General features: G+C 46.7%; 1 pseudogene across 1 annotated transcript in view; it reads right to left on the reverse strand.

The window, feature by feature from the left end:
- LOC308625353 (protein FAM184B-like) overlaps window positions 1-17,758 on the reverse strand; it is an 81,078-nt pseudogene extending 63,320 nt beyond the window's left edge. The window contains exons 1-5 of the transcript XR_014017926.1: window positions 17,750-17,758; window positions 16,356-16,547; window positions 9,313-9,466; window positions 3,819-3,982; window positions 813-991 (exon numbers count right to left, since the gene is read on the reverse strand). The product of XR_014017926.1 is annotated as a protein FAM184B-like (transcript). The remainder of the gene's footprint in view (window positions 1-812; window positions 992-3,818; window positions 3,983-9,312; window positions 9,467-16,355; window positions 16,548-17,749) is intronic.
- Window positions 17,759-23,246: the final 5,488 nt, after the last annotated feature.

Below are 23,246 nucleotides of genomic sequence, written 5' to 3' on the forward strand. Positions count from 1 at the left end.
ACAACTAATATATTTTCTGTCTCTATGGATTTGCCTGTTTTGGACATTTCATAAAAATGGAATCATGAAATATGTGGCCTTTGGTTATATGTGGCTTCTTTCACTTAGCATCATGTTTTCAAGGTTCATCCATGTTGTAGCATGTATCAGAACTTGATTTCTTTTTATAACTGAATACTATTCCATTGTATGGATGTGTACCACATTTTGTTTATCCATTCATCAGTGATGAACAGGAACAATGATTTTTAAGGATTAAAACTGTAAGTTCAACATTAATGTATCTATAATTATAATTGGTAATGTCAAGACTATACATGGTGTGAAGAGAATACTGTACAGAAACGATATGTAAATTATTTGTCAGCATACCATGCAAGTGTGATTATTTTCTAAGGCCCTTCTAGCTCTGGTTTTATGAATTATGTGAATGTAGTATTTTCATCAATAAAGTGTAATGCGTTAAGCCTTAGATTAAAATTTGAAAAAACAGCACACAGAACTGTCTTAACAATTCCACTGCACTGACTCCCTAAGGCTAGTTTTGAGGATACTTTTGGCATCGTTAAGTTTGATTCCATAAATTCCCTGATCTGTAGGGAAATAGGGTACCCCTCCCCCCATTTCAGGGCTAATGAGATCTAGAATTCCTAGACCACTGATCCTTTCCATGGGTCAAAGGAGTAACATCAGTGAAGTGCTGGCGTACTAGGGAGTCCTTCCTTTGGGAAGATGCTGAGGGTGCAACCCAATCTTAGATCCCAGAGGCTCACCAAGGGGCAGAGGAGAGAAGCCCCGACCCGCAGAGCTACCTGCGGTGGTGGCGGAGCTGCAGCGCCTCCTGCCGGTGCTGTTCCACCTCGGCCTGCAGCCGCCGCACTGTTTCCTTGAGCTGCGAGTTGTCCTCCCAGAGGCCGCACCGCTCTCTCGGCTCCTGCTCGGCGGCGCCCTTGCCCGTCGGGGAGCCCGCCTGGCCCGGACCGGCCCCCTCCTAGGGAGAAAGCAGCCAGAAGAGCCGTTTGCAGGAGGCGCAGTGGCAGACAAGGGCCAGAGATGTGCCGCGGCAAAGACCCAGCCTGGAACCCAAATCGGGCTCCTGATTCAGGAGCTCACGTCTAGTCTCTTAAAGTTTCCTGCTTTGAGAGTTGGCCAAATGTGGCCCTCAAAAAGTCTAATAATGCTGGTGAGCCAAGAATGTGGCTTAAATGAAAACAAGCCCAACACTGCACATGTGTGGAGTGGGGGGGTGGGGGGGAAGGGGGGTAGGATGTCTCTGAGTCTCTTCTTGTTACGACACTAATTCACTAATTACCCCCCCCCCCAAAGATCTCATTGCCAAATTCCATCCTATTGGTGGTTAGGGCTTCAACATGGGAACTTGGGGCGAAACCACACAGGGCAGGGGAAGGGGAGAGTGAATATTTGCTGAACGATAACAATGTCACATCACCTCACAGGATTCTGATACAGCGGGTCTGGGTACATCCCAGCCCTGTGTCTTTTGAAAAAGGCTCCCAGGTGACTCTAAGGCCACCACAGTTGTAATCCACTGCCCCGCACTTGCCCTTGCCCGTCTCTTTACCTAGGGTGCCTTCCACACCCAACCATTCCTGCCTTGGTGATGCCTTCTCGACCCCTCAGGGGAGAGGCGACAAGCTTTCTCTTCTCTGAGAGCTAGATCCTCTCCGTGTAGAGGTTATAATGAAGTGCACTGATCTGTTGAAATGCTGGTTTCCTCCACCAGGCCAGCAGCTGTTCCGGGAAGGAGCCATCTCCTCTTCATCTTCCCAATCCTATAGCACCTAGCACAGTGGCTGGGATTCAGCAGGTGCCAAATGAATGCTTGCTGCGAAATGATGCTTGAATGTCAATGGTTCAGACAGAAATACAAAGACTGATATCCACCATTAAATGGGGTCAGGGTTCATCCCCGATTAGTGAATGTAGCAGTTTTCAAGTCCATGCAAACGGGCCTGAAGGTTTGTGCATCTGTTCCTTCCAAAGACTGAACAGCATTGCACAGGGAGCATGTGCGGCCCAGGCCCTGTACCTCTTGGTTCCAGCCCTGGGGTTTGCATAGTGTGGGATGCCCATGGGCACCACCCGGCACTCACACCTGCATGACCTGAAGAGCCTGTGGGGTTAAAGTCCTGTGGGGCCACCCTTGACTAGTGGGAGGGAGAAGCTGCTGGGTAAGTGCATCCCCCTCTGTACTTGGCTGCGACAGATTTGAGAATTCTTTCATGGGGCTCCTCAGAAGATCCCAGTGGATGCAACACCACTTACCTGCAGTGGTGGCCACGCTGGGAATGCATCCTGACGTTGCACCCCCCTTTCACTCCTGCTGCCTGGGGCTGTTCCTTCTTGTGGATATACTTCTTCTCTGTGGGGGACATCACCCAGGGCCTTGCTGTTCCTCCCGGAGGGTTCAGGGCTTCCCTCCAGTGAGGTGTAGGTGAGGATTGGGTGTGGATGACCAGGTACCGTCTCATCTACCCAGCCCGGGTCTCTCTCCGTAGCCCTCAGGCAAGCCTGTCATTCATTGCAGAGGGCCCAATATTGGGCCCTCCAGCCACCAGCTGTCACCATCCCACGCTTCCCCTAGCTCCTTCCACAGGTCCAGGTGGCCCCCACCAGCCTAGAACATTTAATGGATCATATTCTGTTTTCCCTCTGCTAGACTTTACCAACTGAGCTGAACTCATCGTGATACATCATTTGTTAATAATTCTCATTAAACACAGAAATTGTCTTCAGGTTCTCAGTACCAGCAAAATCTGGAATGAACCATCCGCATGTTCCTTCGGTCTTCAGCAGGGCTGGGACACCAACCAGTCGTGGTCGTCTGCACACCCTGGTGGAGACTCTACTGTGTGCAGAGCTGTGTGCCGAGCACTGGGGGTGGGGCTGGGGGATGAGATGAAGCAGACATGGCTTGTTCTCAAAGGATGCCTAGTCCAGGCGAGGAAACAAGGGAATCCACGAAGTGGTGGTTCTCCCACAGGACAGGCAGTAGAGGTGGGTGCCAGCTGAGCTATAGCAACAGGAAGTGCTCCAGGAGCTCAGAGGGTAGAGAGGTCACGGGCGTGGAGGGGAGGCCCATAGCACGGAGGGATTGACTGGGCACTGAAGAGGGAGGAAGGGGTCCCAGGCAGGGACCAGGGCACATGCAAAGGCAGTGAGGCAGGATGCGGAGCCTGCATTTAGAGCAGAGAGGGATATGCAGCCAGTGGGTAAAGGCTTTTCAATGCCAGACTGACCACTGGGAGCTTATTCTCACAGCAGTCGGGAGCCACTGAAGGCTTTACACAGATGCACTTTAGATGAATACCTGAAGCCGTATGTGGTGGGCTGGGGAGAGATGCCTGGGTTGTTAGGAGGTCCCTGTGCTACCCAGCAAGGTAGGAATTATGGAGGGCAAGGAGGGGGATGATGGGCCGAGTCTGACCAGAAAGTTCAAGGAGGGTCAGCACTGACCTCTGGTGACAAGCTCACCTGTCCTCACAGGAACAGGGAGGTCTAGACAGGGAGTCTGTCTGGGGAGGTGTTCTGAGAAACTCTCTGCAGGTCTACAGGACGGACCCTGTCTGGCACCAACACCCTGAGATCCCACTGCATGTGCATTTAAAATAACACGCTGCACTTAAAGCTTGTTTTTGCTTTCCAAAGATGGGAGCCTGCAGGCTCATCAAGTGTCCCCCAGGCCTGTGGAAAGAGAGGTTCTTCCCCCCTTCAGACAGGGGGTGACCGAGCACCCAGAGCCTCTCCCTGACACTGCTCCAAGAAGGGTGTGGCATGGGCAGGGCAGGGGTGCTGACCTCTGCAGTGCCGGCACGGTCCTCGCTGTCCCCTGGACACTGGCTGATGGCCTGTCGCCTGCCCACACTGCCCGGGGCCCTCAGCTCAGCCTGCAGCGCTTCCAAGTCCTTCTGGTGCTCAGAGCAGGCAGCCCGCTGCTCCGCCAGCTCCTGCCTCAGGGCCTCTGCAAAAGGAAGAGCAGTGGAAGGTCAGGAGCACGGTGAGGCCAAAGTGTCTTCTGCAGGGACCACAGTCTCTGGGGTGGGCTGGAGTGGGGAGCTGCTGCAGGCACTGGTTCGAGTTCCCCAGACTTACTGACGTATTTCAAGAGAACAGTAACCACAATACCATGTATAGAGCACTAAATGTGCGAAACCCTTGAAAGCCAGTTAAGCCCTACTACCATCCTATCCACTATTATCCCTCCCATTTTACGAGAGAACAGAGCCTCAGAGAAGCTGAGCAAGTAGCCCAGAGCCACCCTGCTAATAAGCGGTGGAGTCAGGATTCAACACTTCCCATGGTTCTTCTTCCCTTGGGGCCACCTGCTTCGCCATTGCTGGTTAGTTAGGACGGGTGGTGGGTTAGGGTGGGACAGCCTGGGTCCAGAGCTGAACCCTGAGGCAACACCTGGCCTCAGCACCAAGTCAGAAAACTAAGAAGAACGGGGAATTAGCAAACGACCCAGTGGCCTCTTCTGTGGGTGCGGGTCTCAAATTGGAAATGTTGACATTTGTGCCAATACTTAAGGAGACAAAACATTCACAGGTCCTTCTTCTCATGGATGTAAAGTCCCAGCTGGATTGTGAAGGCGGGAGATGGCATGTCATCCCAACAGGATCATGATTAAAACCAGAATCATTCAGGAGAAATGTACACACCGTCCTTAACTCAGGGACCAGTACAGCCAGAAACTCGAATTTCTCCTCTGAGGATGGTAGGTGATTTCTGATAGTGTAACGCTTACCAGCATGATCAAAAGGCACAGAAAACAATCATTTGAAAAAGAAAATTTTCTGATGGAATAGACACTATTCAGTGAGCTATTAATAAATTTACTTATTTATTGGCTGCGTTGGGTCTTCGTTGCTGTGCGCAGGCTTTCTCTAGTTGCGGCGAATGGGGGCTACCCTTGGTTGTCGCGTGTGGGCTTCTCATTGCGGTGGCTTCTCGTTGCAGAGCACGGGCTCTAGGCGCGCGGGCTGCAGTAGTTGTGGCTCACGGGCCCTAGAGCACAGGCTCAGTAGCTGTGGTGCATGGGCTTAGTTGCTCCGCAGCATGTGTGATCTTCCCGGACCAGGGCTCAAACCCGTGTCCCCTGCATTGGCAGGCGGTTTCTTAACCACTGTGCCACCATGGAAGTCCAAGGTATTAATTTTTAAAGAGAAGATCATTTTCAAGTGCTCGTAAACTTGATACTTTATTTTCTATTATGGACTCCTGAGACCATATTTTAGTTATTGCAAATTACTTTTGAAACATTGTTCCAATAATCCTAGAGGCCTTAAGATACCCAGTACAGGCCGTAGTACAAAGCAAGTGCTCAACATATATTTGTAAAACAAATAAATGATGTTTAGAGTGAAAATTAATGATATTGTGAAAGCGTATCAGTTGTAAAAGATTTCCCGTAAGTTTACTAAGGTTCTCTGAAAAGGACAGTATTTAATCACATATAAAAGTTTAATGTATTCTGATGCTATTATGTTGAAAACTTTACTTGATCATCTTCCTTCTCCTCTAGGATTTTATTATAGTGATTTCTTTTTTTTATGCATTTTTTTATTAGTTTCTGCTTTATAACAAAGTGAATCAGTCATACATATACATCTGTTCCCACATCCGTTCCCTCATGTATCTCCCTCCCTCCCACCCTCCCCATCCCACCCCTCCAGGCGGTCACAAAGCACCGAGCTGATCTCCCTGTGCTCCGCGGCTGCTTCCCACTATCCATCTACCCTACGTTTGGTAATGTATATATGTCCATGCCTCTCCCTCGCTTTGTCACAGCTTACCCTTCCCCCTCCCCATATCCTCAAGTTCATTCTCAAGTAGGTCTGTGTCTTTATTCCCGTTTTACCCCTAGGTTCTTCATGACATTTTTTTTTAATTCCGTATATATGTGCATACAGTATTTGTCTTTCTCTTTCTGACTTACTTCACTCTGTATGACAGACTCTAGGTCTATCCACCTCATTACAAATAGCTCAGTTTCGTTTCTTTTTATGGCTGAGTAATATTCCATTGTATATATGTGCCACATCTTCTTTATCCATTCATCCGATGATGGACACTTAGGTTGTTTCCAGCTCCGGGCAATTGTGAATAGAGCTGCAATGAACATTTTGGTACATGTCTCTTTTTGAATTATGGTTTTCTCAGGGTATATGCCTAGTAGTGGGATTGCTGGGTCATATGGTAGTTCTATTTTAAGTTTTTTAAGGAACCTCCATACTGTTCTCCATAGTGGCTGTACCAATTCACATTCCCACCAGCAGTGCAAGAGTGTTCCCTTTTCTCCACATCCTCTCCAGCATTTATTGTTTCTAGATTTCTTGATGATGGCCATTCTGACTGGTGTGAGATGATATCTCATTGTAGTTTTGATTTGCATTTCTCTAATGATTAATGATGTTGAACATTCTTTCATGTGTTTGTTGGCAGTCTGTATATCTTCTTTGGAGAAATGCCTATTTAAGTCTTCTGCCCATTTTTGGATTGGGTTGTTTGTTTTTTTTCTATTGAGCTGCATGAGCTGTTTATAAATTTTGGAGATTAATCCTTTGTCAGTTGCTTCATTTGCAAATACTTTCTCCCATTCTGAGGGTTGTCTTTTGGTCTTGTTTATGGCTTCCTTTGCTGTGCAAAAGCTTTGAAGTTTCATTAGGTCCCATTTGTTTATCTTTGTTTTTATTTCCATTTCTCTAGGAGGTGGGTCCAAAAGGATCTTGCTGTGATTTATGTCATAGAGTGTTCTGCCTATGTTTTCCTCTAAGAGTTTGATAGTGTCTGGCCTTACATTTAGGTCTTTAATCCATTTTGAGCTTATTTTTGTGTATGGTGTTAGGGAATGATTTAATCTCATACTTTTACATGTCCCTGTCCAGTTTTCCCAGCACCACTTATTGAAGAGACTGTCCTTTCTCCACTGTATATTCCTGCCTCCTTTATCAAAGATAAGGTGACCATATGTGCGTGGGTTTATCTCTGGGCTTTCTATCCTGTTCCATTGATCTATCTTTCTGTTTTTATGCCAGTACCACACTGTCTTGATTACTGTAGCTTTGTAGTATAGTCTGAAGTCAGGGAGCCTGATTCCTCCAGCTCCGTTTTTCGTTCTCAAGATTGCTTTGGTTATTCGGGGTCTTTTGTTTTTCCAAACAAATTTTGAAATTTTTTGTTCTAGTTCTGTGAAAAATGCCAGTGGTAGTTTGATAGGGATTGCATTGAATCTGTAGATTGCTTTGGGTAGTAGAGTCATTTTCACAATATTGATTCTTCCAATCCAGGAGCATGGTATATCTCTCCATCTATTTGTATCATCTTTAATTTCTTTCATCAGTGTCTTATAATTTTCTGCATACAGGTCTTTTGTCTCCTTAGGTAGGTTTATTCCTAGATATTTTATTCTTTTTGTTTCAATGGTAAATGGGAGTGTTTTTATTATAGTGATTTCTATAGTTTAAACACAACCCAATTTCTGAAATCCTTTATCCCAAAAACATGTGCAATAAAACCCTTTAGCAAAGCAGGAACTACAGACAGTTCATTCATTACCTGCCCCTCTTCTCTCATACTATCCCACCATCCATCCATCCATCCATCCACTCATCCATCCATCTATCCACCCATCCACCCAACGACCTGCCCATCCACCTATTCATCCAGCATGTCTGGGTCCCCACCCCAGTATGTCAGGTAATCTGGTGGACACTCAAACCCTTTGCCCCTCACACACTGACCTATACTGCCGGTCAGGTGTGTCTCTCCAGATGTTGGAATAGGAGTAACCAGGAATTTCTAATATCACCTGTGGTGGTCCGTGCTCCCACCCACCCAAGGCCACCCGCAAAGCCTACAATTTGCTATCATCATTACAGAGTCCACAAAGCCCCTTCTTCCTGGGACTTGTGCTGAGCATCCCTGTCTGTCCCCAGGGTCCCTCCTGAATCTTTCATCCAGGTAAGGACCAGGCTGCTGTGGGCTCAGAGGGGCCAGGGAAGGGGCAGCAGGGATGGCTGCTGTGGGGTGTTGAAATCACCAGGGGTGTCCAGCCTGATCTCAATCTGGGGAGTCTTGTTTCTGAGACAGGTGGTACAACCCAGGTTTTATCTTGTATAATGTGTCTCTTTTAGATGCTGCTAACTTTAGCATTTTCCACGCGGCCGCCTCATTCCAGGGTAGCTGCTAACTAGGAAATCTGTGGGACTCTCCCTCTCTCTCTCCTTCCTCCGGAAACATGCAGAGCTGACGTGCTGACATGCAGTGAACAGGACATACTGTATAATGAAAACTCAATCAAGCAGCAGGTAGAACTTATTCACTTATGGAGGTAAAGAAAATGCTCTTCCCAGAATTCTCTTAAGGAGAGCCCTGTCTGGGATTGAAGAAATATTTTAAAAGGTCAATATGGTCTTGAATGCTAGGCATGAAATAAGGAGGGCATTGGTCTTGCTCTGAAGAGTGAAAAAGAAGATGAGAGTAAAAGAGAAAATGAGGGAGAGAGATGATCTACAAAAATGGAGAGAGACCCTTAGAGTCAGCCATGCAAAGTTGGAATATTCAACAATAATGACAGTGAACATTTACATAGCATTTACCATGTACCAGGCTCTATTCTTCCCATGTATATACTCATATAATTCTAATAACAGCCCATTGAGGTGGATACTATTGTTATTCCCATTTTACAGATGAGCAACTGCGTCACAGAGCAGTTAAGCAACTCGCCTAAGGTCACACAGCTAGTGAGCACTGGAGTCAGACTTCAAGCCCAGGCAATTTAGCTTTGGAGATCTTTACTGCATTTGGAAACTTCCAGAATGCTTTGTGTGACAGGTTTTTGCTGTGGAAACTGAAGAGGAGGTCAGTTTCATGCTGGGGATAATGCGGGGACAGGGAACAGCCAGGAGCCTGGGGGCCTAAGTCCCCAAATTTGCAGAAATCTTCAGAAATGAGCATTTGAGGTTATCTCATGAAACTCTCACGAAGGCTCAGAGATCTGGTTTATGTTCAGTAATGATGATGATATTATCTGCACTCACTGGGCTCATGCTATATGCTAAGTATTTTATATTTAATATCTCATCAAATCCATACAATGCTTCTATGATGGAAGGACAAGTGTAACTCCACTTTATAGAAAAGGAAAATGAGGCTGAGGGCAATCTGTCCCACATCTCACCTCTTGTTGGCATCAGAGCCAGGAGAGTCACCCTGGCCCTTACCCCTGGGCCCCCTGCTGCCCCTGGTTTCTGCGTGTGAACCCTGCTGGGTGCACAGCTGGCTGCATACCTAGCAACAGCGCCTGCTGAGCCTGCATCCTCTCCAGCTCTCCCTGGAGCTCTTGCTGGGCCTTCTCCTCCAAGGCCTGTAGCTCTAGCCGGTGCGCCTGGTGCTGGATCTGGAGGCTGTGGCTGGATTCCTTCTTCAAGTGCTCCTCTGTGGCCTGTGGGCAAAAGTGGGAGGAAGGAGGCATGGAAGTGGGCACAGAGGGGAGACCTGTCCCTTTTGCCTAGATCCTCCTCTGTGCTGGGGCCCCCGCCCTGAGCACTCACCACTCCCTGACGGAGGGCTTATCAGGCTACAGCGAATGCTCCCCTGCCCATCTGGAATGACAGCAATGGCCTGGCCATAGCAGCCATTTTGTGCTGTGTGAACCTAACCCCTGTTCACAGCTGACTGGACCAGAGTGGACACCTGTTCCAAGCTGGGCCAATCGTTGGGAATTTGGTGTTAGGAGGAAGAGAGCAGGAAAGAGACAGACAGACACACTGGCTATAGGAAAAGCAAGAAAACACGTTCTCCCCTATAGGGCCCTTAGAAGGGACACAGCCCTGCCAACACCTTGATTTTAGGATTTCTGACTTCCGGCTTCCAGAACTGTCAGATAATAAATTTGTGCTGTGTTCAGCCACCAAGTCTGTGGTAATTTTGCTACAGCAGCAGTAAGAAACTAATAGTTTCTCTTTTTTTTTGCAACGAGAGTTCCAGTATCACATACCACTTTTCGGGTGAGGAAACTGAGGCTGGGAGGAATGAATTAGCTTTCCCAAGGTCACACAGAAAAGATGTAGGATTAGGAGGAAAGAAGCTCAGAAAGGTGAAGTGCCATGACTGAAGACAGGTAATGGCGGGGGCAGGAGTGTGACCCATGGGTGGCGGTGTCCAGGGCCCAAGCCCTACCTGCTCCCTCATGCAGCCCCTGGGAACAATGAGAAATAGGACTGCAGCAAATGCATGAGGCTCCCATTAGGGGTGAGCAGACAAGGCAGCTACCTGAAGACCACAGCGTCTTTGCTTTGCTGCTCCCCAGCAAATGGGGAAAAACGGTCTTATTCCTCTCAGGGGAAACTCAGTCATCCCCTGGTGAGTTTATTTAATAAGACAGAAAAGTCTCGCACTTTTCAAACTCTCTGATACTCTCCTCCTCTTGCACTTGCTGCAAGGCTCAGAGAACTCCAACTGGTGACCTTTTTACCCCTCGGGGAATGTGAATGGAGAGATTGAAGCAAAGGTTTGTAAAAGATGGAGCCAAACTCTCTCACTCTGACCTGGCGTCTTCAGGTCAGCCCTGCCTGCCTTCTGGCTCAGAAGCCCTTGGCAGCGAAGACCATGCAGGGTTTAGCCGCCAGATTTTATATCAAGTCAGACACTCATCCCTGGCAAATTGCTCTAACCTCTTGTTTGCCTTGCTCTTGTTGTGGCTGGTTTGGGGCCTCCTAAGCGGCCTGACTTCACCACCAACTCTCCATGTTCCATCCTATATAAAGTCTCCGTCCCCTGTGCTCCCAAAATACCATGCGCGGCCATCTCATGGCTCCAATTTACTGAATTACAGCAACCTGTTTGAGTGGCTGCCTTTCCCCTTAGAGGTGAGCTCCATAAAGGCAGACTGTGTTAATCATCTTCGTATTTCCTGAGCTCAGCACGATGGTAGCTCAAGGTAAATGCTCAATAAATACCTGCAGAATCAATGAGTAAGAAGAGTGGATCTTCTTAAAATTGAGCTCTTCTATAGACTGAATGTTTATGTCCCCCCACCCCCAAAATTCATATGTTGAAACCTATTCCCCAATGTGATGGAATTAGGAGGTGGAGCCTCTGGGAGGTGCTTAGTTCGTGATGGTGGAGCCCTCATGAATGGGATTGGTGCCCTTAGACAAGAGAGCTCAGAGAGAGCTCCCTTCCTCTTCTGCCATGTAAGGTTATAGTGAGAAGATGGCCAACTATGAGCCAGGAAGCAGGCTCTCAACACACCCCAAATCTGTCCGATCTGAGACTTGGACTTCCAGCCTCCAGAACTGTGGGAAATAAATTTCTGTTGTTTATAAGCCACTCAGCCTATGTTATTCTGCAAGAGCAGCCTGAACAGAATAAGACAAGCTCTTATTCAGTCATGTCCTGTTCTAAGCACTTTATGTGGATTATCTCTTTTGATGCTCTCAGTGGTCCTGTATGGTACATACTATTAGCCATCATTTTATGAATGAGGAACCTGAGGCACAAGGAAGCCTAAGCTCCCTTTCCTCTTAAGTGGCAGACCCAGCATTTGAACCCAGGCATCCCACTCTTAATCACTATCCTGTGTTAGGAATGACCAGATGTCTGCCATCTCCAACGAGAACTGCAACCTGTCTCTTTTGTCTCATTCTGGAACCATCCCATGCAGACTGGAGCCAGCAATAAAGACCCCGTGAATCTGGTTCCAGGGTGACCAGGGACTGGGGCTTAGAACCGCAGGGTCCCCCCAGTGGGCAGAGCACCCTCCCCCTCTCCCACCACCAGATCCTCCTTCCTCCAATCAGTCGGAGGCCCTGGGACACCTCCCTTGCAGGTGGGCCAGCCCTCTGTGCTTCCTCTGCCTCCTGCAGGGGATTAAGGCCTAAAGCCTGGAGGGGTAAAGCTCAGGCCAACCCAAAGGCCGGCATGACCCAGCAGCGAATAACCTGGGAATCTCGGCAGCCTGAGCCCTTATAGATTGCAAGCCAACCTGGAAAAAGATTTAAGAGAATAAAGGAAGAAAAGGAACTCACAAATTTTATAAATTTATTTATTTATTTTTCGCTGCATTGGGTCTCCGTTGCTGCGTGTGGGCTTTCTCTAGTTGCGGCGAGCGGGGGCTACTCTTCATTGCCGTGCGCGGACTTCTCATTGCGGTGGCTTCTCTTGTTGAGGAGCACGGGCTCTAGGCACGCAGGCTTCAGTAGTTGTGGCTCACGGGCTCAGTAGTTGTGGCTCGCGGGCTCTAGAGCACAGGCTCAATAGTTGTGGTGCATGGGCTTAGTTGCTCCGCAGCATGTGGGAACTTCTTGGACCAGGGCTTGAACCTGTGTCCCCTGCATTGGCAGGCAGATTCTTAACCACTGCACCTCCAGGGAAGTCCCAGAACTCGCAAATTTTGAATACCTACGAAGTGCCAAGCAGTCCACATTGCATGAGCTCATTTCTTTTTTCTTTTCTTTTTTTAAAAAGCTTATTTTATATTTTTATTGGGACAATACATGCACATAGTATAAAGAGCCAAATAATATTTTCAAAAAAGGAAAAACAGCACCTCCTAGCCCTCTTTCTTCCTCCTTCTGCATCCTGCCCACTGGAGGCAGCCACTGGCAACTCTTTTAGGTCTTTCTTCTGATATTTACCACCATTAACAAGATAGTACCTTCCTCCTGCTCTATCTTGATTATTTTAGAAATTATGAATTGTCTTCCCATTATGGTGGATGAGGATTTTGATCTCATACATTCTTCCCCTTCCATTCCTTATATACAGTTATCTTGCTTTTTTAAATATAGTAAAATATATTCAGTATTTATCCTTCTTGTGAGTAAATACCATTTACTGCTGAGCTAAATGAACTATAATTATTAAAATCTACCTTATACAAAGTTTTGTTTTTCCTTGCATTAATAACTACTGCATTTTTAATTTGCTTAGTTTTCTTTGGAGATTTGGCTAAGTCTTCCTACAACCTCTAAAAGCTTTGTAAAATACTTTCACGACAATCTTTCACATGGCCAAATCGGTCAGAAAAACCATCAGGTCTATTTTTCCTCGGAGGCATCTCTTCTAGAGCCCTCAGTCATCATGCTCCAGTCTAGACTGAGTTGTTCCCTCAGCCAGTGGCATAGCTGGGCTCCTAAAACCTTCCTTCTCCTGTGTTGGATTCTCTGTAGGCTAGATCCCTTTTATTTCCTCTTTCTTGATTTGCTGCCTTGTTTTGGTGGGATATTCTTCAAGGAACTTCCTAAGGAAAAGTGTATGGAAGATGTATGGGTCCAACAGGAGACAGAAACCACACAGTAATTAAAACAAAGGAAACTGAATCTAAAGAACCATTAAGCTCTGATAGGAGAGTAACTATAAAGATACAAAGAGATCTCTGAAGGGTATCCTGAGGCTGAGGGAGAGCATTCAAGAAAGGGAAAGCTTGGAAGGGGGAGCCCTTCCCCAGCCTTGGATCCAGACCTTGTTGGAGAAGGTGTGATGGCAGCTCACTGATGGAGGTCACCAGGTTGCCCAGGCCAGAGTCAAGCAGGAGTAACCCTCCACAGCGCTGGTGAGCCACAGATGGGCAGGTGCCCAGAGGGAACGGGGGCACCAATGCAGGGGGTTGCAAGAAACAAACTTCTGGGGTGCAGGCAACAGCAGCCAACAGGCAGGAGCCCAGAAAGAGTCAGGGTGTGCAGGTGTGAGGATGGAGTCTGTGGTGTCCACATCGGGAGACCACAGGATGGTAGTCACTGGGCCTGGACCAGGGCTACGAGATCACCATGAAGTCACTGGGGGAGTATCACCCGATGTCCTCATACACCCAGGGCTCTGTTCAACTGTGCAACAGAAGTCAGAAACAGAGCAAAAATGCAACTGCCAGAACCAGGAAGAGAAGCCTCCTTCTTCCTGCAAGGTGCCTCCAGCACCTTCTACTGACAAAGCTTGACACTGTGCTCTCTGTAAAGGAGGAGAAATGCTTAAAGAATCCAGATCATTATCGCAAGCAGGCATCAAGAGCTGAGAGGCATAAACTGATAACAGAAGGTAAATTTCCTAATATTTCATTTGTCTGATATATTTTTATTCAATTTTCACTCTTGCTAATGGTTTTAATTGAATTTCTCAAAATTGCTTCATGATCTTCTTGCTTCCCTGTTGCTGTTGAGATGTCTGATGACATTTGGATTCAAGTACTTTGAGTCTGGTATCAATTTTCCTCTTTGGGAGCTTTCAGAATTTCTTCTGTTTCCTCGGTGTTCTGAAGTTTCAAGCCAAGCCTGGGTCGGGTCTTTTTCATTTCCTTATAGGAATTTCATTCTGTTATTTCTTTGAAAATCTCCTCCCCTCCATGATCTCTTTCTGGAACTCCTATTTGCTAGATATCAGCCTCCTGGATTGTGTTTCTGCACTTCTGGTTCCTTCTCTCCCATCATCCTTTCCTTTGTCTTTCTACTTTGCTGTCTGGAAGGTTTCTTCATTTTCCATATTTCAACTCATTTACTGATTTTTAAGTTTTCTGCTATCCTGTTTTTTATTTTAAAAGAACTCTTTCTTGCTCTAATTGCCCCCTCCTTTGCAAATAACATGTTGTCCCTGTTTCATGGATGCAAATCTAATCTCTTAACTCTGAGGATATCAATCCTCATTGAATTTTTTTTTCTGTTGCCTGCATTAGCCATTTCCTCTGAGTTCATTCTTTTCCTCTTGATAATCTTGGATTCCCACTCTCCCATTAGAGACTTCCTCGAAAGTTTAGTAATCTTCTGCTGTCTCTTCATACTTAAGAGTGGGCACTGGAGGATAATCAGAAGCTCCATCTGTACCTGCGGTGGTGCAGCAGGGGGGCATCTATTGGATGGTGAGTTCCTCTGGGGATCTCGGTTCTAGCTGCTTGTTTTCTGGAGCTGAGCAGAGAAAGCATTGCTGGGGGTGTGACAGAGGTGACTGTAGCCCACCTAATGGTTCAGTACACAGATTTTCACCTAAACTTAGTCGCAGATGCAAGCCTCATCCCAGCCTCTGTGACTGGTACTTCCTAATTCAGAGTCTCTCTGGCTTAGTTTACCCAGGGATCGCTGCCCCCCACCCCAATCTCTTGTCCTTAAATAAGACAGAGGTAATTGGCTGGCTGTGCTGGGTAAGCTGGGAACCTGGGCTTCTAGGTGAGTCACACTCTCCACTTCACTCTTGCCTTCTGTTTCCACTGGTGCCTCCAATTCCTGGCTTCTGTGAGTTCCACTGTCAGCTTGATTCTCGTCCTTCTCTGTCTTCAGGCACTTTGGTTTGAGCCTCTCTGCTCTGCAAGGTCATATACTATGTCTCCATTTGTTTCCTGTCCTCATGTATTGTGGTTCAAGGGTACAGATGTCTCCCAGCTTCATCTGAACAGAATATGCTTCTGCTGTGTGTCTTTATTGTGTTTTTAGAGCATTTCCAATAGGAAAGAATTCAGAAGTCTTTATGTTGCCACCTTAAAACCAGAATTCCCACGTTTTTTCATTTAATCATCTTGACATCTCAAAGAAGTGGGTCTCAATATCCCCCATTTATAGAAGGGGAAATTAAACTTGAGGCTTTAATTCAGTGAGACCCTTGAGTACCTAGCTACTATGAGCTAGGAGAGGATTCAGTAATGGACAGGTGGAGATGGTTCCTGGCTTCAAGGGGCTTCCAGTTTGGTGAATTTGATCATATAAAGAGGGAATTAGCGTGTGAAGCCAGCCCGCTGTGTGAAGCCCGTGGTGACAGTGTGCTATCTGTAGCTGTAAGAGTAAGCGCCCATCTCCTGAGAGAGCAGGGAGGGAAGGCCTTCTGAGAAAGCAGAAGGTAGAGGTGACAGGTGAAAGGTGCCCGAACCTCCCTGCTGATTACACATCGCCGAGGGCCTGACCAACTCCTCATTGCTTTCCAAGGCCTCCGGAAGGTCTTTTTCTGCTGAGCTGGTCTTTCTCAACTCTGGGCTGCCCTCCTCTTTTTAGCTGCCAGCTTGAGCCTGACTCCTTAGCACACATCATGCATAACATTGCCTAAGTCATGAAAGAAAGTTGTTCTTACGATATCAAGATCATGAGCAGATGGGGAAAAGCAGTACCAGAAGCTCAAGGGACCTGAGTCTGAATCCTTGTCTTGCCACTTACTAGCTGTGTGACCCTGAGCAAGTTACTGAACCTCTCTGAGCCTCTTTCCTCATCCAGAAAAAGAGAATATGATAATAATGACCTCGTAAAATGATTGTGGGGACTGGAGATAATGTACATAAGGCACCTCATAAATCGCCGAGCAGGTGCTTGAACAGCAAGGGCTCGGTAGTAGTCAGTGGACACCATCGTTAGCACCCTTACCTTGACTTCCTGGTTTTTGGCCTTCTCGAGCATGCAGAGCGCTCACTGGTGGGCGGCCTCGAGCTGAGCTTTCGCCACCTGATTCTGCTGGACAGTCTCCTGGAGCTCGCGGTCGGAGAGCTGCTTGAGTGCCCGCAGGTCCTCCCTGTAGTTGCTGGTGCACTGCTCCAGAGCCTGCTGCATCTGCAAGACCTGCCCGCCTGAGCATCTGACCTCAGGCTGTGCCCCTCACCCCGCCTGGGATTTTCTTTAAACATAAAAGCTTTCTGAACGTCTCCACAGCCCAGCTGAGCCTCCTCAACCCAAGGGAACTCTGAGGGGGTTAGAAGCTGCAAGTGTAAAGAATCCGGGGACAGCCAGCCCTCCTGGGGGCTCCTCAGCTAGAGCCATGGATGCCAGGGAACAGGGAAGAAGGGCTGGAACGTATGCCTCCCAAGAGAAATCAAGAGACCAGAAAACCCTCCAAAGGTCTACACAGCAGCCTCCCTTGTGTACCCCACCCCGCCGTGCCCAAATCTCGCTTTCTTACAGAAGCTTTCCCTGACAACCCTATTTGGCATTATACGCACCCTCTCATCACCAGACAGCCTCCCTTATCCATCCTTTTACAGATACTTATTTGAACACTAACCAAGTTCTAATCACTCTTTCAGTTGCTGGGGCATTAAAAAGAGGAAGACCAAGATTCCTTCCTGATACCCTCCTCCCAAAAGACACCCACTCATTCTCCTATGAAGCTGAGACTCTCTGGGGATCAAGCATTGACCAAATAATCACACACATCACTGAAAGGACCAGGAGCTAAGAGAGCATGTGACGAGGCAGCTGGCAGAGGTAGGGCTGGCAGTGGAGGAGGGAGTGACAGCAAACAGCTCCCAGAAGAAGTGATATTTGAGCTGAGCTCAGCAGAGCAAGGGGGAGTTCAAGGTGAAGTGGGTTGAGGTGAAAGGCAGTCAGGCAAGAAGGAAGAGTCAGGGCCAAGGTGGTGAAGAAGGACTGACAGAGGCAGTGCGACTGTTGCAGAGGTCAGGGGAGGAAGGAGAGATGGGGCCGGAGAGGCAGGAGGGGCCTGACCCTGCAGGACTTGGTAGGATTTGTTGGGAATTTTGTCTTTCACTAGAGGACACTGAAAATCTAGTCCTGGGTATGGGTTTACGAGAAAGAGCTGTGATTCAGTTTCTATGTTAGAAAGTCCCACTGGCTATTGTGGGGGAAACCAGAATGGATAAGGGGAGAACAATTAAGAGGCTACTGGAGGAATCCACAGAAGAGATGATGGAGGTTTGGACAAGACTGAAAGAGGTAGCATGGACAGAGTCAAGAAATGTTTAGGACACAAGTCAACAAGACAGCTCTGGGACCAAAGCGGATTCAGAAATGTGTTTTCTACTCACCCCTCCCATCCAGGACAATCGTAAGACTCCATGGGCCCTAGACACTTGTCCTTGGAGGCCATGCCCCACATTCATATAAAATACCCACAGCCCACATCGAACATGGTTTTGTAGGGTTTTTTTAATTGAAAATATTTTAATCATTTTGCCTTTCAAATTATCTAGCTACATGTATAATTAATACATTGAATTTGCAAATGGTCACAGTTTCTTGGCAATCATCAGGCATACCCCAAAATCTTAGCCAAGGGAGAAAATCAAAACTACAAACTGTTTCCAAATATAATCAAAATGTTTGAATGTTACTCTGGATGATACATTAGGTCAACACCTTCACACAGTCCACAAATTTAGAACTTTGAACTTGACCTCCGCCTAGGGCAGATGCTGTCATTGTTTTTATTCTGGGTGTGTCGATAGTGTTGATTTATTCAATATGCCACAATTTTGAGAACCCTCTTTTGGCATTTCTTCACCTGAAAAAAATTAGATTTACTGGGGTACCATTTACATCCAGTAAAATTCAGTCTTTTTATGTGCATAATTCTATGGGTTTAACAAATATCTATAGTTGTTTAACTGTGACCACAGTCAAACTATGGAATATTCTCCTCACCCCCCAAATTTCCCTGGATCCCCTTTTGTATTCAATCCTCTCCCTTCCCCCCATTCCCTGGCAACCACTGGTGTGATGTCTGTCCCCAGGGTCTTGCCTTTTTGAGGTCTTCTGATGGAATCACAGAGCATGGAGCCTTCTGTGCCTGGCTTCTTTCACTCAGCACGTGCAAGTGAGATCAATCTAATTTTGCACGTATCAATGGTTTGTTGCTCTTTGCTGCTAAGTAGCAGTTCACTGTATGATGTATTACCATGAACTTGTTTATTTTTTGTAAATTTGTTTACAGAAATTTATTCTCTTGCAATTCTGGAGGCCAGGCTTGTGCGCCCTCCAGAGGCTCTCTGGGAGGTTCATTTCCTTATCTTCTCCAGCTTCCGGAGGCGCCAGGGGTCCCATGGCTGTAGGTGCATCACTGCAGTCTCTGCCTCCGTCCTCACGGCCTTCTCCTCTTCCCCTCTTGTCCTTGGATTTGGGGCCCACTTGATAATCCAGGGTGATCTTATCTCAAGATCCTTAATTACATCTGCAAAGACCCTTTTTCCAAAAAAGGCCACCTTCACCATTTCAAGGATCAGCAAACAGATATGACCTCTGGGGGCTGCCATGCACCCTATTACATACGGATAGATCATAATTTGTCTCTTCTCTCACTAGCCGATGAGCATCTGGTTGTTTCCAGTTTGAGGACAGTATAAATACCCCTGCTCTGAATACCCACCGGTCTTTGCACTGACCCACGCTCTCCTTTCTCCTGCGTGTGGGATGAGGGTGTCATTCCCCTACTTGGTGACACAGGAGGCACTTCAAAAGAAGGCAGTGGCCTGTCCCTCTCTGTCCACCTGTAAGCGGCTGTGCCCTGAGGCCTGCGTGTCCCCCGCCCCTGGTCCCAGGCCCCTGCACTTGGAGAGTCAAGAACATTTATATAAATGGGCTCTTGGAGAGGAAGAGCCCCAGCAGGGTCAGGGACTGAATCTCATTTCCCCAGACAGCTTCCTCGAGCGCCAGGCTCCAGCTTCAGATGTGGCAGTTTCTCTTCCTGTCAGTGTCCCTGGCACATGAGTCCAGGGCAGGCTCGGGAAGCCAGATACCAGGTGCTGCAGCTGTGAGTCCCTCTGCCAACCCACACCCCCGGGGACCAGGGTGCACTGACCCAGACGGGCTGATGGGGCCCCCTTGGGGGACAATTTTATCATCAACCTGTAACTGCGTTATCTCCAAAAATAAATGAACAGTCGATCTTGCTAATCCCCTCGGGCTCCCCGGCCGAGCCTGGCTTGTGTTTGGCTACACATGTCCTCCTGTGGATTCAAAGGAGTCTTCTGTTTAACATCTACATTTGCTTTTGAACCCTTTTTCATTGTTTGCTTCTGCTTGTCCTTGCCCAGTGTGGGAACACCCGGATGCTGGGCCCTTCTATTCTAAGGCGCTCCACCCCTGTGAGATCCTGCACACCTGTGTGACCCTCACCCACCTGCTTATCTCGCACTGATTAGGACACCTACAAACTCCCTGAGATGAAAGCGCCAATGGAGTTGTTTAAAAAAAAGTCTTGCTGGTGACCTCACCTGCTCCCCAGGGAAGGCTGCCTCCTAGCCTGCAGGGGGAGAAGGCTCTTGCTGGGGGGCTACGGAGCCCGGATTCAGTCTCCACCTCCTGGTTGAATTCTGTGTCCTTGACCTTCGGCTGTACTGCAACACTAACTGAGCCTGTCACTGCTTCGCAGAGTATAGTTCCCTCCAGGAATCATTCCCTCTATTAAACAAACAAACAAACAAACAAGCTCTTTCTAGCCTTCTATGGATTGAAATGCTTGGGTTTTTTTTTTTTTTTTGCCGGAATTCAAAATCCTAACAGAGAGTCCGCTTCTACAGCAGAGATGGAGAAATCTGCCTATTTCCTCCCAGCTCAACTTTTCTTTTCTCTGCTACTCCGGGGGCCTCCTGAATTTTGTGCAGCCCTATTCACAGTGACAAACATGGCTCCTGGGAGGCTGAGAACAGGGAGCATTCACCCTTCTTACTAGAGAATTCAGATGACTGCTCAGACACAGGTGAAACCGCCCTCAGGTTTCCCACAGGTGAAATCTCAGTGAGGTGAAAATCCAAGTGGCTTCAAACATAAGGTAGGTCTGCCTCTTCTCTTCCAAGCCACTGACTCCCACCTAAATGTGTAGCTTGGTTTCCATGTGACCCAAATCAAACTCAGCATTACATGAATGCCTACTTTATGCCAACCACTTTACATATTTAACTGCATTTTTATGTTTATCAACAACCTCAGTGAAGCAGATATCCTTCCCTTCATTTTACAGATGAGGAAACTGAGCTTTAGAGAAATAAAGTGAGGTGTCTAAGACCTCAAAGCTAGCTAGTAGTGAAAGAGGAAACCTGAACTTAAGCCTACGTCTCTGTGTCTCTAATGCTCACGGTCTTTCCCTGTCCATGCTGCCTTCTCCAATCTGACATAATACACAATGTGCCTTTGAACAAGTTACTCAGCTTCTCTGAGCCTCAGTGTCCTTGTCTATGAAATGGGAATAGTAAGTCCTTCTCCCCAGTGTTCTTGAGAGCTTTAAAAATGGGATCAAGCAGGTAAACTATTTAGCATATTCCTGGCACATAAATGTTCAGCAAGTAGCACCAACTTCTATTTTCTAGTAACAGCATTCAAGCTTTTGATGGTAGAGTCAGATCATAGAATCTTCCAGCTAGAAGCACCTTTAAGACCATCTTTTACAGTCCCCTCACTTTACAGATGAGAAAATAGAGGCCAGAGAGTTCAGGTGAACTTCCTGTGGTCAGACAACGTGTTAGTGAAAAACTGAGGCCATGTTCACACTCTTTCAAGTACAGGTTCAAGTTCTTCAAAACTGACTTTTGGAAGAAAGGAATGTTTATATCTTGCCCTTTGAACTTCTTAGCTGCATTCCCGGCTATTCGGTGTGGGGATGGGGGATGGGGAGTAGTTTCTGTTTTTGTTTTGTACCAAATCACAGGTGAGGAAAAGTTGTAAAGGAAAAGCAGATATGGGTCAACACTCCTTGACCCATGTGAGATCTCTGGGTCAGCATCATCTAGAAACTTGTTAGAAATGCAATTTCTTGGGCTCCAACCCAGATCTCTTGAGTCAGAAACTCTCTTAGGGACTTCCCTGGTGGTCCAGTAGCTAAGACTCCATGCTCCCAATGCAGGGGGCCCAGGTTCGATCCCTGATCAGGGAACTAGAGCCCACATGCCGCAACAAAGAGTTCGCATGCTGCAACTAGAAAGATCCCGCGTGCCACAACTAAAGATCCCACATGCCACAAAGAAGATCCCGTGTGCTGTAACTAAGACCTGGTGCAGCCAAATAAATAAATATTAAAAAAAAACTCTCTTAAAATGGATCTTACAATAAATACTTCATTTGAAAATATTGTATCCATAAAATACACCAAGAACAGAATGTTATGAAAAAAACAAGAAAGAGTTTTTGAAAACTTAAAAAAAAAAAAGGGAGCCAAAATGAAAAAAATACAAAGAAGAGCTGAAAGGAAAACTAGAGGAAATCTCTCTGAAAACTGAAATAAAAAAACAAAGAAATGGAAAACAGGATAAAGATAAGAAAATTAAAGAAGCAATCAGGGTAGTGGTTTGGGAGGGTCATCTGACTGGTAGGAATTCCAGAAAGAAAGAACAGAGATAATGGAAGAGAACAAACTTTCAAAGACATAACACAAGAAAACTCCAGCAAAGTTCATAAATATCTATTATTTATTTATTTATTTTTGTCTGGGTTGGGTCTTTGTTGTTGCGTGCAGGCTTTCTCTATTTGCAGTGAGCGGGGGCTACTCTTCCTTGAGGTGCATGGGCTTCTCATTGCGGTGGCTTCTGTTGTTGCAGAGCATGGGCTCTAGGCGCACAGACTTCAGTAGTTGTGGCACATGGGCTCAGTAGTTGTGGCTCGCAGGCTCTAGAGCGCAGGCTCAGTAGTTGTGGTACATGGGCTTAGTTGCTCCGCGGCATCATAAATATCTATTTTGAAAGCACCCAGTGAATGTCTAGCATGTGTTTGAAAAAAAAAAAATAGTGTACAGCAACACATGTATGTCAGTGTACAATTTTAGAAACCAAGGATTGAAAAATATCCTAGGGCTCCCCTGGTGGCGCAGTGGTTGAGAGTCTGCCTTCTGATGCAGGGGACACGGGTTCGTGCCCCGGTCTGGGAGGATCCCACATGCCGCAGAGCAGCTGGGCCCGTGAGCCATGGCCACTGAGCCTGCGTGTCCGGAGCCTGTGCTCCGCAACGGAGAGACCACAACAGTGAGAGGCCTACGTACCACAAAAAAATAAAATAAAATAAATAAATCCTAAAATCTTCCAGAGAGGGGGAAAACAAACAAACAAATAGAACCCCACAAATCAACTGTAAGGAAAGACAGTTTAAAAAGGAAAAGGCCCATAGGACAAACAGCAGTTAGAGGTCTCTGGAAGGATGACTTTCTAAGGAAAAATAATGATTTTAATGATTATCTGACATGTTTGCATATTTGGAAAATAACAATGATGCTTATTTAAACAAATATAAGCTTCACAAAGGCAGGGATTTAATTAGTTTGCTCACTGATGATCTTCAGTGCCAAGAAGACTGCCTGGCACATAGTGAAAATTTAGACTTAATGAATCTTATGGAACATTTGGAAATAAAGAGAGAGTAGGTATATAGAAAACTGAGTAGGGGTAGTGGGGGAGAAAAATGACACTTGTATTAACTTCAGGAAAAACAAAAAGTTATACTAAAGAGGAAACATAATTATAGTATCCTATCTATATTACTGTGTATTTTCAAGAGTGAATAATTAAACAACCATAGTAAGCACTGACCAATGATTTAAATAAA

The sequence above is a fragment of the Mesoplodon bidens genome, assembly GCF_964165515.1.
Source record: "Mesoplodon bidens genome assembly, chromosome: 1".
NCBI classification, from domain to species: Eukaryota; Metazoa; Chordata; class Mammalia; order Artiodactyla; family Ziphiidae; genus Mesoplodon; species Mesoplodon bidens.